The sequence below is a fragment of the Polypterus senegalus genome, chromosome 4 (assembly GCF_016835505.1).
Source record: "Polypterus senegalus isolate Bchr_013 chromosome 4, ASM1683550v1, whole genome shotgun sequence".
NCBI classification, from domain to species: Eukaryota; Metazoa; Chordata; class Cladistia; order Polypteriformes; family Polypteridae; genus Polypterus; species Polypterus senegalus.
In genome coordinates this window covers 37,076,659-37,092,672 of record NC_053157.1, presented here as the reverse complement: position 1 = coordinate 37,092,672, position 16,014 = coordinate 37,076,659, and the positions used below count along the sequence as shown (strand labels likewise).

Sequence of the window (16,014 nt, the reverse complement as noted above, 5' to 3'; positions counted from 1 at the left end):
CACCTGTGTGCATTTTTAAGAATACGGATAAACATGATGCTGAATGTATTTAAATCCTGCTGCTATCATCACTAAACACTAGTCTTTAGGTTGCTATTTCAATGGGCGACTACTCAGAAAGAACCCAACAGTGCAACATACTGAACTCTACCAATTTTTACAGCTAGAGTTACAGCACAGTAGCCTCCTTAACATTAGGTTTACCCCCATAAAAATGAGCCAAAAGCAATAAGTGTTTTTTAACATAACAAAAAATGTTATTATATGTAACAGAAACATGTAAATACCAAAACGTCAACATGATTAGAGTAGGAAATGTACATCTAGTGTTCACTGCGGTGCTGTTGCAGAATTAGTATACGTGCTTTGTGAGATATATTTTGGAACAGTAACATATGCACAGGAGATATTGGGGCAGCTAAGCTATTAGCTAAACAAACGGGTTTGATGGACTGAATGGTCTCCTCTCGTTTGTCTAATTTCGTATAGGCATTGTTTGAGCACACGTACATTTTTAAAATATTTTTTTCTATTGCTTACGCCTGACAGTGTACAGTGAGTCGCACAATCAATATTGCCTGTAATGTTATTGTGACCTACCACAGCACAAGGCATAGTGACTTCCACTGATACGAACACTGAAAGTTGCTGCATTGTGAACAGTGATTAGGAGGCAGACATTTTTCTTGTCCTTCATTTGATTGCAATCATTTGTAATCACATAATCAAATTCAGGTAATATAAAAATCACAAATGTGAATGTGTTCTTCCTATAAAACAAATACAACTGATCAAAACCTTAAGAAAACCATAAGAAGTTACGACATTCCTGCTGTATAATTACACATATTATTAGAACTGCTCACTTTACCACAACTGTGCATTTTGTTCTCACCGGCTGCCTTAAACGATCTGCCAAAATTTCTATGTATAATTATTTGTTATTTTAATCTTTGTAAACATTTCTCACCCATGTACTGTGGGTCATCCAATACAATTTGTGTAAATCAGAAGTTTTACTTTTCCACCCACTTAACGCACTAATCCACGTATAAAGTTCATTTTCATAGTTTATATGACTTGCTTACTTTATTAAGTAACCTGAAATGCAGTTCTGGGTCACGTTAACAAGTTTGGCTCATTCATTCCACAACTGTAAACTGAATGCCTCACAGAAAAAGAATGCAGGCTACTGTATGTTTCCAGGGCATCATGGCTAGACCTCTACATCAGTATATCTCCCTGACAATCTACACCATAGGTTTGTCTTTTGTTGATGCTGTAACTTATACTGCTTTCTTGTTAGCCAACAGGTTGTTCCAGGAAAATTCAAAAGGCTATCTGAGTCTTACAATCAAAGAAACCTCCACCCACCCATTATTGAAAAAGCTTAGTTCATTACAGGGTTATGGGGATGCCATTGCCAACTCCAGCAGCATCAGGCTCCCTTTAAAAAAAAAAAAAAAAACTCATCAATACATTTTAGTAAGCAAAAGCATCACAGGATCTAAACTTTCAAACTGCTATTCCAGTCTGAACTCTAAAAAAATGTTTTAAAATACGGAAAAATCATTTCAATAACAATCCTTCATGTGGCTTTTTATTTTTTTCCTAGAACATAAACAAATTGACAAATGAGAGGAGACCAATCACTTCAACAAGTCCATTTGTAGAGCTAACAGCTAAGATGCCCCAATATCTCATCTAGATTGTTCTTAAAAGTTTTCTACTTCAACTCCATGTTTCTGTAGTGCTTCCCGACCTTAGTCCTAAATGCACTTCCTCTTAATTTCCACTGTTTTTCTTGAGTATGTGATTCACCCTTAATTTGAAAGAATGTTGCTGGATTTACTTCATCAACGTGTTTGAGGATTTTAAATACCTGGATTAAGTCTCCATGCAGTCTCATCTGCTTAAGACTAAACAGGTTTAATTCTCTAATCATGTCCCAGTACGACATGTACTTGTGCCCTGGGATGTACTTGGTTGCTCTAAACTGCACAGCTTCAAGTGCTGCTATGTCTTTCAAAAGCAGCTACTGATCTTACAGATCTGCACATTCATGTCCTTCTTCTAAATGTTATTTCCGCTTCCACTTACAGTGTTTTCATTTTCAAACTTTCTCTTCTTTCTTTATTTCATGTCCAGTTTTTGGTATTTTGGTGGAGTGCAGCATTATGGCACACTTAATACCACTGCCTCACACCTCTGGTGTCCAAGGTTTAAATTCTAGATTTGTCATGGTCTGTGTGGTGACCTTGCCCTGTGTGAATGTGCTCTTTAAGAAGTGCTTTGTGTGTCTGGTGATGTCTGCATTAGTACATTTCATTTGTGTTTAGCACTTTGGGATTAATGAAACCAAAAATGTACTTAAGTAATCCATAAAATACTCAGTAATCCATCGTTTTAAAAATAAAACAACATGCATATGCAGGATTAATATGAAGCTAGTGAGGTAGGAAATAATCTAATTCAGATTTTCTTAAACTATGGATTGTGGTTGTCGCCAGTGGGTTGCAAGTCACTGCTGGTCGAGTATGGATTGTAAAGTGGGTTGCGGTGGGTTGATTAAACAATTGATATCGTTCTGAGGATTTTCCTTGATACAGCTTACAGAGATTTTTCCATGGGGAAACTCACCTGGTCTGACAATCGGCAGCCATTCTCCAAAAGGGACAGCTACAACGATCGCCATGGAATGGGTCTTGAAGACACTAAGAAGGGCAAGATTGGGTCACGATAAAAAAAAAAAAAACGTTTGGCAAGCTTTGCTCAAACACTAATCAACAAATATGAACTAAACGACAATGACCTTGAGAAATGTATTGTTCCCCTCATGCTTCATGCCACCAAGGACAGAAAGTCTTGGACTGATTAAGGGAGATGTATGAATACAACTACTTTGTAGTCACTATGAACATTCAAACCTTTACCTTCTCAATGAAATGAAAGAGTGTCTGATTTGCTACTGATCTTACAAAATTTAAACAAGGGGCAGATATTATATAACCTGAAATTGGAAAAATCTTCCCTCAAAACTCTTGAACAAAAAAAAAAAAAAAGATTTAGGTGGATCAGACGACTAAGTCAAGTCAAGTCAAGTTGGGGAGCATGCACTGGTATGGTACAGTGCGTTGCCACACCCACTACACGGTGAAACAACTCGGGATCCCAGTTTTCAACTCCCCAGGCAGACACGCGGTCCCGTCCCACCCTCCGGAAATGACCCTCTATCTGCTACAGCCAGGTGTTACGTGGGCGACCCCTTGGCCTGGTCCAGCCATTCGAGTCCCCAACAACGGTAGACTTCTTAGGCGTAAAACCAGACTGTTCCCTTCTGTGATCACGGATCCTATTGAGGATGACCCTAGCAAGGACCTTACCCGGCGCCGAGAGCAGTGTTATCGCCCTGTAGTTGCTGAAATCCAGGCGATAACTCTTCCCTTTCTAGATAGGGACGACAAGTCCCCTTTCTCCATTGAGTTGGGATGATGCCAGTTTCCCAAATTGAAGCAAAGATTGCTTGCAATGCCAGGAGGACAGCCTTACCACCAGCCTGGAGAAGTTCACCCCAGATACCACAGATCCCTGAAGCCTTTCCCCCCCTCAACTGGTTCACCACCTGTGCAATCTCAGTGAGACTGGGTGTTTCGCAGCTAATTGGAGGATTAGCCTCAAGAACCGTGGACCCAGAGATATAGAACGTCCTAGCCAGAGGATCAGATTTGAACAACTGCTCAAAGTAGCCAGCCCAGCAGGTCACAAGACTAAGACCTATCAGATTAACTACCAGTCATGAGATGAAGGAAAGACTTGTGATTCACATTCAGCACGTACCTAGTATGTCAGTGGATAACTATCTGCATACACAAAACTTAATCAAGCTCTCTACAAAATTATCCTGCAGAACATACAAACACATCTTGCCAAACAGTCACTTTACACTAAAGCCAGCAGCACATTACACAACTTCTAGTTGCCCGAGGATGTTTTCAAAGTGCATTATGCAACTTTCCAGCACAGTTTCAGATTTCAGAAGTATGCCACATGTTGTATGAAGACTTTCTAGGTATGGCAAGTTCAGCCACAATCTCCTTTGCAATGCATTTTATGCACTGGACTTCCAGCTGAGCAAGTGTTGGTTCTCAACACTCACACATACAAAGTTGACACCCACGAATTAAGACAAAACCCAAACCTATTGCAGACTAGCCACGGGAAATTATGGGTGCGTACCACAACTTGATAAGATTATGGAAATGAAGTCTGTGACACAAAATCGCTGCAAAAGTTGTATAATGTGACAGGGCCTTTAGAGGGAAAACAAAAAGTTTCTTCAACAGACAAAACTTTGACAAAAGCATAAGCCAAAAAATCTCATACTTCATAAACTTACTCTTTGTTCTATGTTGCTGGTCACAGTGTTGAGCTTTGCCAAATACATGTAACAGAATAATCCAGAAAAAATAGCTAAGAAACATGCATCTTGCCTGAACTATGAAATCTGAAAATCTTCCATTTACAATCATTGCATATTACCCATGATTTCACTTCTTTCAATAAAGAGATAGATAGATAGATAGATAGATAGATAGATAGATAGATAGATAGATAGATAGATAGATAGATAGATAGATAGATAGATAGACCTGAAAGGGGTGGCACTGAGACCCCAAGCCCCAAACACAATGACAAATGCACAAGTCCTGGGTTTAACTAATAATTTATTTTGATAAATACCTTCACATACAGTAGGTTATTTTTCTAAGCACTCACACAAGCACAAATGCTTCTCCTCTTACTCCCTTTCCGTCTCATACTCCAGGTGAGTTTCATCCTCCTCCTCCTCCTCCTCACGACTCTGACTTCCCAAATGGTAGTGAGGTGACTCCTTTTATACAAGACCTGGGAATACTTCCAGTGTCAGGGAACAGCCCATGGGAAGCACTTCCACATCAGACAAAAGCTCCCTAAAACAGGGGGAGCTTCTTTTGACAGCTCCCTCAGGTGTCACTCAGGGACCCCAACAGGGTTACTCTTCGAGACTAAAGGTGCCATGATACATTGCAGGTGTCCAAATTGGAAGCCAATTGGAGAACCACTGCCACTTCCTATGTTGAGAGATAAAATGTCCGAGACTATTCACTAAACCTCAACTGCCCCGAATGGAATAGGAACGATTAGCTAGTTTCCATTACACTGTCTATCCATTATGGCCTCCTGGCTGGGTAAAGGCAACACTGTCCAACCAAGCGGGCAAATCAGTCCTTCTGTGTAGTCACTGACAATGGATGGATGGATAGAAAGATAGATTTTTATTTGATATACTGTACTTTACTAATCCCAGAGGGGGAAATGTCTTTTAACATGACCTTTGGGAGTCAGAGCACCGAGTTAGCTATTGTACAGCACCCCTGAAGTAGATAGATACTTGCTTTAAGGGGAAAGTTTGTTAATTTTTATAAACAGAAGCTCGATTATAATAAGAAAACAAAAATCCCACTCAAACACACATAAGAATTACAAAAAACAAGTTGAAAAAACTAAAGTTTATTAACCCAACATTAGGCCCAACTCAAGAAAATAGAATTTTGCTACATAAGGTTAAAGGTGACTATGTTGACTCAGGGAAAAATAATCATTTTTACAATGGAAGTGCTATAACATTTGTTTCCATCCTGGATTTAGTAAAAATGATGATTACAAGACCATAAATGCTAATTACATTCAGTTATCTTGATGAAGTATACAGCCAAGAACATCCATCATTTTAAAAATCCTGGTAGACCGCCAACAGATTATCTCTTGTATACTGACATGTCATCCTGAAGAATGACGGACTTTAAATTCTTTTCAAAAGCCGTAAGAACACATGACCATCAACAATCATTCTTCTAATAGCCTCTAAAAGCTGAGCTGAATGGCACAATATTTACAGCGAATTACTGCACCTCTAGGCTAAAAATCAAACTAGACTAAGATTTTCATGTTTAAGTAAAGCTGGGAGCTTTGAGCTACTGTCTGATCATTTCTGAATCAGTTACTATTTGTTTGTAGGCAGGCAGTGCGGTGTAGTAGTTAAGGCTTTGGACTTCAAACTGAGGTTGTGGGTTCAAATCTGCTACCGACACCATGTGACAATGAGTACGACACTTCACCTGCCTGTGCTCCATCTGGAACAACAAAAGAAATGCAAACAATTGTATCTCAAATGTTGTAAGTTGCCTTAGAAAAAGGCATCAGCCAGCTGCCTCGCTCTCTCTCTCAAACACAGTTGCACTCTCTCCGGTAAGTATTCCTCATTTTTAAACCTTTTGCCCAAGACTTTGCTAAATTCGTACACCTTCTTTTTAACTAGGCAATGCACCGCTCGGATTGCTTTTCTGCTTTCTTCAACAGCGGCAGAGCATGACAGACAGCCAATTTCGCCTGTCCAGATGTTCATCTGATTCCTGGAACGCTGTGTGAATCAGGTACGCATGTCACAGATGAAAGCTGAGCCACTGTGAAGCCACATCTACTTTGGAGATAAGACCCACCTGCTTCTCACTCATGGTAAGTGTGCCCATTTTCTCGATAGCTATTTAAAACAAAGATAAGGCTATAAATAACTATACTGTGACAAGCTATTATCACTATCCATGGTACAAGGCACCACATATATATAATCATTATTTTATGATATTTGGCTTTATTAATGAAATGCAGCTACAATACACTCATTTATGTATGCTCAGCATCAAGATCTGCCCTTTCATTCACACATACGTTTATCCACTAAGCGAATATTTCAGTCATGTGGCCCCAACGAAAGGGCACATTTTTAAGTCTCTTCATTTTAAGCCTCCAGCTGTGATGTCGTTTAGCCACAGAGGGGTCTGCAGCCAGACCACTTGCCTCTTGTACCCAATCAGGCGAAGTGAATGGCTTGGCATCTCCAAATTACCAGTTTGCAGAGACACCCTGCATCAGACCACAGAAATCCAAGTAGCTCAGCGTTATTCACTGTAACTGAAAATGGGAACAACAAAATTGGTAGCAATAAAAAATAAACTTTATCCAATCTTGATGATTAATAATAGACGAAATTTACACCCACCCAGTGCAAGTATATCTGATTTCTGAAAAGTCTTCCCTTCTCTGCATAAGATCTGACGGCACAATATTTCACTGAATTATGTCCTTAACTAAAAAATAAAAAACTGAGCCTGTAAAAATCTCCATTTTCCAGCAGATTACTTGGCTTCCAAGTGTGTGAAGCACTTCCACTCATAATTCACTGATATTACTCCACCTAAGGATGACCATTTCCCTGCCTATTATATGCTTCACAAATTCAAATTCCTTATAAAATATATGCAACACAACATAAGGATTGGTGTGCAAAATCTTTATCAAAAAAAAAAAAAACACTCTACTGTACCTGGCACCAAAGATGTCCTTCTTTGCCAGATCAATGCCCGCAATAACCTTGACACGAAGAACTCGAGATTCATCCTGCAGACAAAAAAATAAATAATTACAAAAATGTAGAATATAAGTCTCTATTCACATGCTGGCAAATCTGAATAGAGAATCTAGATAAAGTGTTGTAATTCACACTCGCCTGCTTGTGCCAAAGGTTCTGTCATGAGGACAAATCAGAAGGTGAACCTATTTAAAAATTCCAACATATCAATAAGACACTTCTCTTGACTCTTATTTCATACTGCCAGGCTTGCTGTTTGGAGTTAGCATTACAGATTGAAAGAGAAAATCAATCTTTAGCTATTTTATGCAGACTCTTTTCAGAAATAGCGTGGCAATTTGGAGCAACATTACAGAAACGAAAACAAAAATGATTAAATAAAAGCATTCAAAAATGAAAAAAAAGAATCTGATCTAACCTTATAAAGAACTGAGCCACAAAATGCAGCTTTCAGCACTAAAATCAAGGCAAACATTTGATAAAATCAACAAATTAAAAAGATACTTGCTAACGGATTGGCATGTCCCATATATCACCACAGAAAGGGGTGTCATTAAAATATCCATCCATCCGTCCGTTATCCAACCCGCTATATCCTAACTACAGGGTCACAGAGGGCTGCTGGAGCCAATCCCAGCCAACACAGGGCGCAAGGCAGGAAACAAACTCTGGGCAGGGCGCCAGCCTACCGCAGTCATTAAAATATTCCTTATCAAAAACAGTGTTTCAGTTTGTTACTGTTCATTCATATAGCACCTCCCAAGGTGAACACCACCATAGCACAAGAACAATACAAACAACAGAACAGAGAAAAAAGGGGCAAGTTCTGATATACCCTGTGGGTCACACTATGAGACTGGGGGTAGTTGTGTTGTGTCTTAAAACACAGATGGTTAACCTTTGCAAAATATACACTCAATGGTGCTGTCAACTGAAAGTCAAGTATCAGGCTATCCTGCCTTGCGCCTGCAGACACTGCAGACAGGTTCAGCAAAACCAGCATTATACACAGTAATGCCAACTATAAAAAAAACTGTCGGGTTTTAGAAAAGAGCTGAATGAAATATAAAACCGTGATTCAAAAAATACGCAAGTCAATCAATACCTTCTTATTATAAGTTCAGGAAATACGCTTTATTTAGCTTAGGACTGACATACAAAATAGTGATTCCAAAAATAAATATGTCGATCAATATCTTCTAATATAAGATCAGAAAAAAAAACGCTTTACTTAACGTAGGTCTAAACAAATAAATCTCTGTTCATATTCAATTATTCAAAAGCATATTAAACGGTTTTCAGGAGGAGTTCTAAAGAAAGTCAAAACAAGCATTAAGTTCATTTAATTTCTAAACATATTTATTATTCTAACATTTGGATTCCACAGAGCCAGGAATATGGCAGGAATCACATGGAGGTACAACACCAGTTCATCGCTGTTTATGCTCATGCACGGTGGCAAAATGAATTAACAGAGAACAACCACAATAAGCAGTAAAGTTTATATGGACAGGGAAGAATCTGGACTGAGGAGATGTGAAACTACAGTGCCGACCACCATTGAGCTGTTCATATATTTTAGATGCTAAACTCGGAGGCTTACCGTAAAAACAGTGTAATGATGCTCTTATTGGGAAAATACCAGCAGCAATGGCTAAGATTGATTCTTCATCCCGATGACGTGACACAGCAACCAAAGTCCTCACTAAACCCTACAGCTCCTTCTGATGTCGTTCTCAGTCACACTACAATTTGGCTAAAGCAATACAACATTATAATCTTCAATGCAAATATTCACACCTTACTAGTATATGCCAGCAATAGTTCAGCCCGGTATAAAACCTTTACACAACTTGTTTCACCCAAAGGGATTCTTCTGATAGTACGGCTGTGAATCATTAATCGTTAAATAAATGTGCCCACTATTGACTTTCCTCTCATTGTGTGTGTGTGTGTCTCAGTGTTTTCATATCGGTGTTAAGTTACAATGTTGTTCATGATGTTGCAAAGTCTCACCAATTACAGTGGACAGTGTGGTGTAGTGGGTAAGGCTTTGGACTTCAAACCCAAAGTTGTGATATTGAGTAAGTCACTTGACCTGCCTGTGCTTCAACTGGAAAATCAAAAATAAATATAACCAATTATATCAAGAAAGTTGAAGTCACCAAATAAGTAAATGTAAATGTTACATGCAGCTTAGAGCAATATCCTGCCTTGTTTTCCTTCTTCTTCTTCTGCTACTACTTTAAAAATGATTATTATTAGCTAATGAAGTACAGTACCATTATTACATCTTATTGGAGAGGCCTTAGCGTGACACTCATAAAACTATAAAACATTGTAAGTGCCCAGTTGCAGCTCGGGTTGTCATAAAGTAGTGACGTCATTCATTGTCAAACAAACTCCCAGCTGGGGTTTATGTGTAGCATGCTTCATAACTAATTCTCATGTCCTACTATGGGGTAGGAAGAATTGTCATCCTAGTCAGATTTATAGTGCAGTTCCAAGGAGTAATTCTGAGAAGCTTGATAAATAACGGCACTGCTCTTCATTAAAGTCAGAAGTGTAGACAAACACAATATGCTTAAGTGAATTACGCACAATTATAATCTTTCTGCTTTTTACTGAACCCACCAATCAAATATTCACAGTCTGCTGTGAAAAAATTAAGTTAAACAACTAGCTGAACCTCCCTTAGGCATCAATAACCCTCTAACAAGCACTTCCAGTAGCTGTGGATCAGACCTACACAACATTATGGAGTAATTGTGGACCATTTTTCATTACATAACTGCTTCATCTCAGCCATATTCTTTGGACATCATTCCACAGCATCTCCATCAGGATAAGGTCTGGGCTCTGAATAGGCCACTCCTAAAGATGGATTTTATTTTCTTGCAGCCATTCTCTAGTAGATTTACATCAATGTTTAAGGTTATTGTCCTGCTGCACCATCCAACTTCAACTGAGCTTCCAGGCCCCAAATCAACAAGGACCTAGATTAAGGAGACACGATCTCAAATGGCTATTATATTTTTTGGGCCTACAGAAAGCCTGGAGCGTTATAACAGAGGTATATGCCTCATTTTGATTATTTTTTTTTTTGCAAAACCAGAAGGTTTTTATTAACTGAAAGGAGTAGTAAAAATAAAGATTCTCTTTTATCATATCTCTTGGTCAATTGTTCAGCTGCTGAGCTTCCCAGGTTGGTTATTTACCTTCAACCAATCAACTTTAAACAAGTACACATTTTTTTAGGGATGCACAGATAGATTCAGACAGACATGAGGTCCACCTTATTTATAAAGACTTAACTGTGTTTTCCAGGTTTCTCTGAATATAATTTCAAAAGTACACAGTAAATTAAAAAATATATTCTAAATATGATCAGTGATCTCAGTTTCTTATGTCAGTTTCTGACTACTAGCTATCAAAGTATGGCTTCAAATGTAACAAGAAAGGATGGTGTCATCTGAAGTGGCTTGGGGCTATGAAGAAATAATGAGGGAAATAATTGAACAAAAAGTTTAATATAATGGATGGGAAACTAACCCTGAAAGGCAAGAGTGCCAGCCATTATGCTACCAGTGCTGCATCTCAGTCGACAGATCACACTACACGATTTAATGCCACTTGTTCTGACCATACAGGCGGTAATGTTGAAATTACACATCAAAAGCCTGACTTAGAGTGAGAAGCACCTATGTGCCGAATTTCAAGTTTGTCCCTTGAAAACAAAGCTATGCAGGAAGAACAGGGAAACAGAAATAATGTTTCATAGGTATAAAGACAAATAAGGCAGCACTTCAGAGCAGAAGTATATGGAGAAAAGTGATGAATGTCATAATTGTGACAGATAGACGGACACTTTTACGACACGAAATATTTAGATCAGATTACATTAGATTAAATAACATAAACTTTATTAATCCCAAGGGGAAATTTACATACATATAGCAGCAGAAACATAAAAACAAAGAAAGAGACTCACATGATAAATAATACAATGAATAAGTAAAAAATGTTTAATGTGCAGAAACTGCAAAATGAACTTGAAGAGTATTAGCATTTAGTGTGAGGCACTGAATTGACTGATAGCAGTGGGCAGCAAAGACCCCCAGAGGCATTTCTTAACACATTGTAGTGGATTTTCAGAACCTAACAGTACATTATATTCTTAATATTCACTTAAGGTAATAGTGCAATTTCTAATTTATTATGAAATCAAACATAAATGAAGCACAGACAAGGCAGAATTGTCAAGTACAAGGAAAATGTGAAATTCTAACTCTCTTCAGAAGTAATGTCCTTTAACATGTTTAAATCCAGCAACTACTGAAAAATAATAAGCTAAACTATCACACTAGGTGCCAACTACCAGACAGTGAGTGGATTTTTCAGTACATCTATGAACCATTAAACAGTTTTTCTTGAGATATTAAATTTGCCTGAGAATGTTGTCTCACTAAAAAGTAAAAAAAAAAAGGAGAGAAAGGGAAAGGAATGGTAGACAGGCAGAGTGCTACCTTTTTTCAGCGCTGCATTACACTGACAGGACACATTTTCAGAGATTTAACTTAACAGCACAGAGCTGAAAATACACAATAGTAGCCCACCAGTGTGAATGTAACCGGCTTAATGCCACACATATTTTATTTATGTGCTCATCACTAAGAGGCAATGAGACCTTCTCTGAAAAATACCTGGCACATCCCGAAACAACATGGACAACTTTAAAATTCTAGTCTTAATAAACGACCATTTTCATATCTTAATGCCAATATCCTGAATCTATTCATTCATTATTTTTCTAAATCATGCTAATTCCAATTAGGATGTGATCCAAGCTTGCCCCTGTAGCTGCCAAGATATATTCAGACATATGCAAATAACATAAATATAACACCAGGTTATGTCACTTGCAGACATTCTCAAATGATTCTCCACTTATGGAGTGTTCTGATAAAGGAGGATGTGTATAATTGTGAACTGGAAGTGGAACTTATAGGACTCTTTCTTTCAGCCAAACTGAGTAACCAAGCAAAAAGAGCCCAAGACAGGCACGTGGTCAACAAGAAGCCATTCTAACACAGCTTTAGAGGTAATCTGGTGAGAAGGTAAAACCGGTCAATAAGATGACCATCTCAGCAGCACTCCATCAGCCAGGTGTTTGAGACAGACTGGTTAGACAAAAGATACTCCTGAGTGAAAGGCATATGGCAACCCGTTTGTCCAATGGCATTTAAAGGACCTCGACAGCATGAGAAAATTATTCTCTGATCACAAGACAAAAACTGAGCTCTATGGGCAATTCCAAGCACTATATCTGCTCATCAACTGCCTAATACCATCTCTACAGTGAAGCATGATGGTGGCATCATCATTCTATGGAGGTGCTTCTCAGTGGCAGAAAGGGAGACTAATCAGAATCGAGGGAGGTTGAATGCAGCTAAACAACAGAGATTTCCTTGAAGTAAACCTGCTGCAGAGAGCACACAACCTCAAGACTGGTGCGACAGTTCACCTATGAGCAAAACAAAGACCTGAAATGCTGGAGAAGCTTCAGAATAAAGTCTCAGCCTTTCTTTGAGTGGCCCAGACAAAGCCCAGCTTAAACCCCCTGTAGATACCTGTATATGGCAGTGTGCAGATGTTTTCTACCTAATCCAATGGAGCTTGAGAGAATCTGCCAGGAAGAACAAGATAAACTGCTCAAATCCAGGTGTGCAATGCTTCTAGAGACTTATCTAAGAAGACTCAAAGCTGTAACTGCTGCCAAAAAGTACTGAATTAAAGGGTCTGAATACTTACATGAGTAAGAAACTTCAATTTTTGATTTTTAATAAATTTGCAAACCTTTCTGAAGACATATTTTCATTTAGTCATTATAGATATCGAGTGTACAATGAGTGGTAAAAATGGAAAATTTATCAATTTAAAATAAAATGTTCAACGCAATAAAGTGTGCAGAAAGTGAATGGTTCTAAGTAATTGGTGAATCCACTGTATGTATTTCAACAACTGATAATATTAACTGTCTTCTGGTGGATAAAGTAATAACAATTTCAATCACAGTGATCTCATCCAAAATGTGCTTTGCTACGTGATCAATCCTGACTTCATGGTGGTTTCTTCCGCTTCAATTCACTAAGATTTTTTTTGGATCTGCTCTTGTTTCCTCATTCAACATCAAAGTTAGGTAGCTGGACATTTCAAAACCTAAGATTTCTTCCATTATGGTATTCATGGCTAAGTGAACTTTAACTTTAGGATGGAGAAGGTATATGCAAGGAAAATGTCTTGAATGCTGCCAAATGGGTAATGCAATTGAGAGATTCAAGGGTACTTTGCAATTGAAAATTAGGTAGCTGTATCCACATGTTGAAAATACTGAATCCATTATAGTTTAATAAAATATCATAAATAAACCATGCTTTTATTCATGTTCTGTCATCCACATTAAAAAATGTGTCATTCTTGAGAATACAGATACGGCATGTCAGATGCAGCTCTAATGCCAGATTCATTAACAAATGGAGATTACACTAAAACGTAATTGCATTAATGCCTGCGTTACTGACAAAGCCTGACAGTATTTTTCACGGTTTGTTTTTGGCAGGATTTTGCTATAAAGTGATGCCTCCTCCTCCACCTTCTCCTCTTCTTTTATAAACTCGTGCTCCAAAAACACAAGTTTGTACTGCTATATTGATTCATACTTTGCACTCACTCCAGAACTGCTGTCTATATGTATGCATTAGGACACGGGCCAGGAAAAATCCTTATTTCAGAAGAGTGACCTGCAATAATGGTTATGTGGGAAAGAAGCTTTTTAACTCCAAGGAAGACGGTTAGTGGCACTCAAAACGTTGTGAGTTAACCGTTAAAGGGCCATGTACCCCTGAACTTCACCTGCAAACCCCATTATTTCTGTGATGCAATCGGTACTTTATGGGTGATGCCCTTCCCCTCCTTATTTCTTCAATGATTGCACACTGCATGCTAGCAAGAGGAAAGTGGTACATAACGCAGCGCACCAGGGTGACACACAATTGTGCAATGCATCTGAGAGTCTTGAGCAAGACAGGAGGGATGGTGTTGCAAGTTATCCATTATTTGCTCCTGAACCATTTTGGTACCGGTACTGGGCTCCGAAAGCTACTATTGAGACAAAAGTCAAACGTTAAGTACCAATCCAAATCTATATAACATACAACGGGATAATGAAAAGTAACCACTCTTAAATCGAATGGGTTACCTGAAATAGAAATACTAAGTTTACATAAAAGACCCATGGGCTCCATTCATCTTCTTTGTTAGCAAACAGTCATAATGTGTGTGCAGCTTATCAACTCAGAATATCTACTTCTATAAGAGCAAGCAGGCTGCTTGTTCTCGACTCCCACTCTACTCTGTCAAGCTAAGCTTCTTCCCCTGATGTATTCTGCTTGTGTATATTTCACTGAGAGACACCTTAAGCATTCACTCTGTTCAGACTTTATGGATAAAGTCCCTATGAGGTCTTACCTCTCCAAGATATGCTGCAATAATTTACGCTCCCCTAACATGTTACAGTAGGACAGTACCTTCAGCTCAGACATTTCTCTGGAGCTATTCACTAAAATTTCTTTGGATGTGATGACTAAATGGTATCACCTAATGTAAATGAACATGGAAAAAATACCTCGAGCCTATTGAATTCGAGCGATGATTTGGCTCAACAAAGACAATAACTTTGCATTACTGTGTAGTACAACCAGCAAAGACGAATATTAACTTTTGAAAGACATGATTGTTCAGTCTCATTTCACATAATAAACTACTGGCTTACACTACTGTACTGCTAAAGTCACATCTTCACATGCGGAAAGTCATGTGCTGGAAACATCAGAAACAAATAATTCAAATGTCTTCCAAATGAAGCCGTTTTGAGCAGACACTCCTTTAATGTCTGTCATCGGTGGAAGAATCACACTTGAAACTGACACATGTTTCTTTTAGTTATTTATTTTTTGAAGAGCTACAGTACATATTTTTGTACATAAAATTAATGAGGCAGAAGGAGAAAGTGGCGCACAACTGGAAAAATAGGTCACTAGCAAACTGGCACATTCAACACAGTTCATGGGTTTCAGGCATGTTTGATTCAGTGTTACATAATACAGTATATAAAGCACAACACTGCCACAGATTAGATTGAAATGTCAGTCACTGTCATACAGTACGATTACTAAAAAAGGTCCAACAGAAGCCAGTTTTCAGCTTGTTGGTAGCTAGTCTTTGAGAGTTAAGAAGCAGCATGGAAAATAACAGCAAGCCTTTTAAAACATTACCATAGTTTCCATCTACTGGCACATTCACCTCCGGCCAACTTACTTCAGCAGCAGTACACTGAAAACAGGCACCAGAAATAGACAACTTAAACACCAGAGTTACGTCTAGAGTAGTAAGGCCTGTAACCATCAGCTGGCATTGGGAGCTAAGAGATGACCTGAATTCATCCTATCTAAACCTTAGGTGTGAATGAAATTCCAGCGGTATGTCAT

The 16,014-nt window shown here is 38.5% G+C and overlaps 1 long non-coding RNA gene across 1 annotated transcript in view; it reads right to left on the bottom strand.

Moving 5' to 3' along the window:
- Positions 1 to 5,577: 5,577 nt before the first annotated feature.
- LOC120527259 overlaps positions 5,578 to 16,014 on the bottom strand; it is a 151,336-nt gene continuing 140,899 nt past the window's right edge. The window contains exons 2-3 of the long non-coding RNA XR_005633300.1: positions 7,424 to 7,497; positions 5,578 to 6,173 (exon numbers count right to left, since the gene is read on the bottom strand). This is a non-coding gene — a long non-coding RNA (uncharacterized LOC120527259). The remainder of the gene's footprint in view (positions 6,174 to 7,423; positions 7,498 to 16,014) is intronic.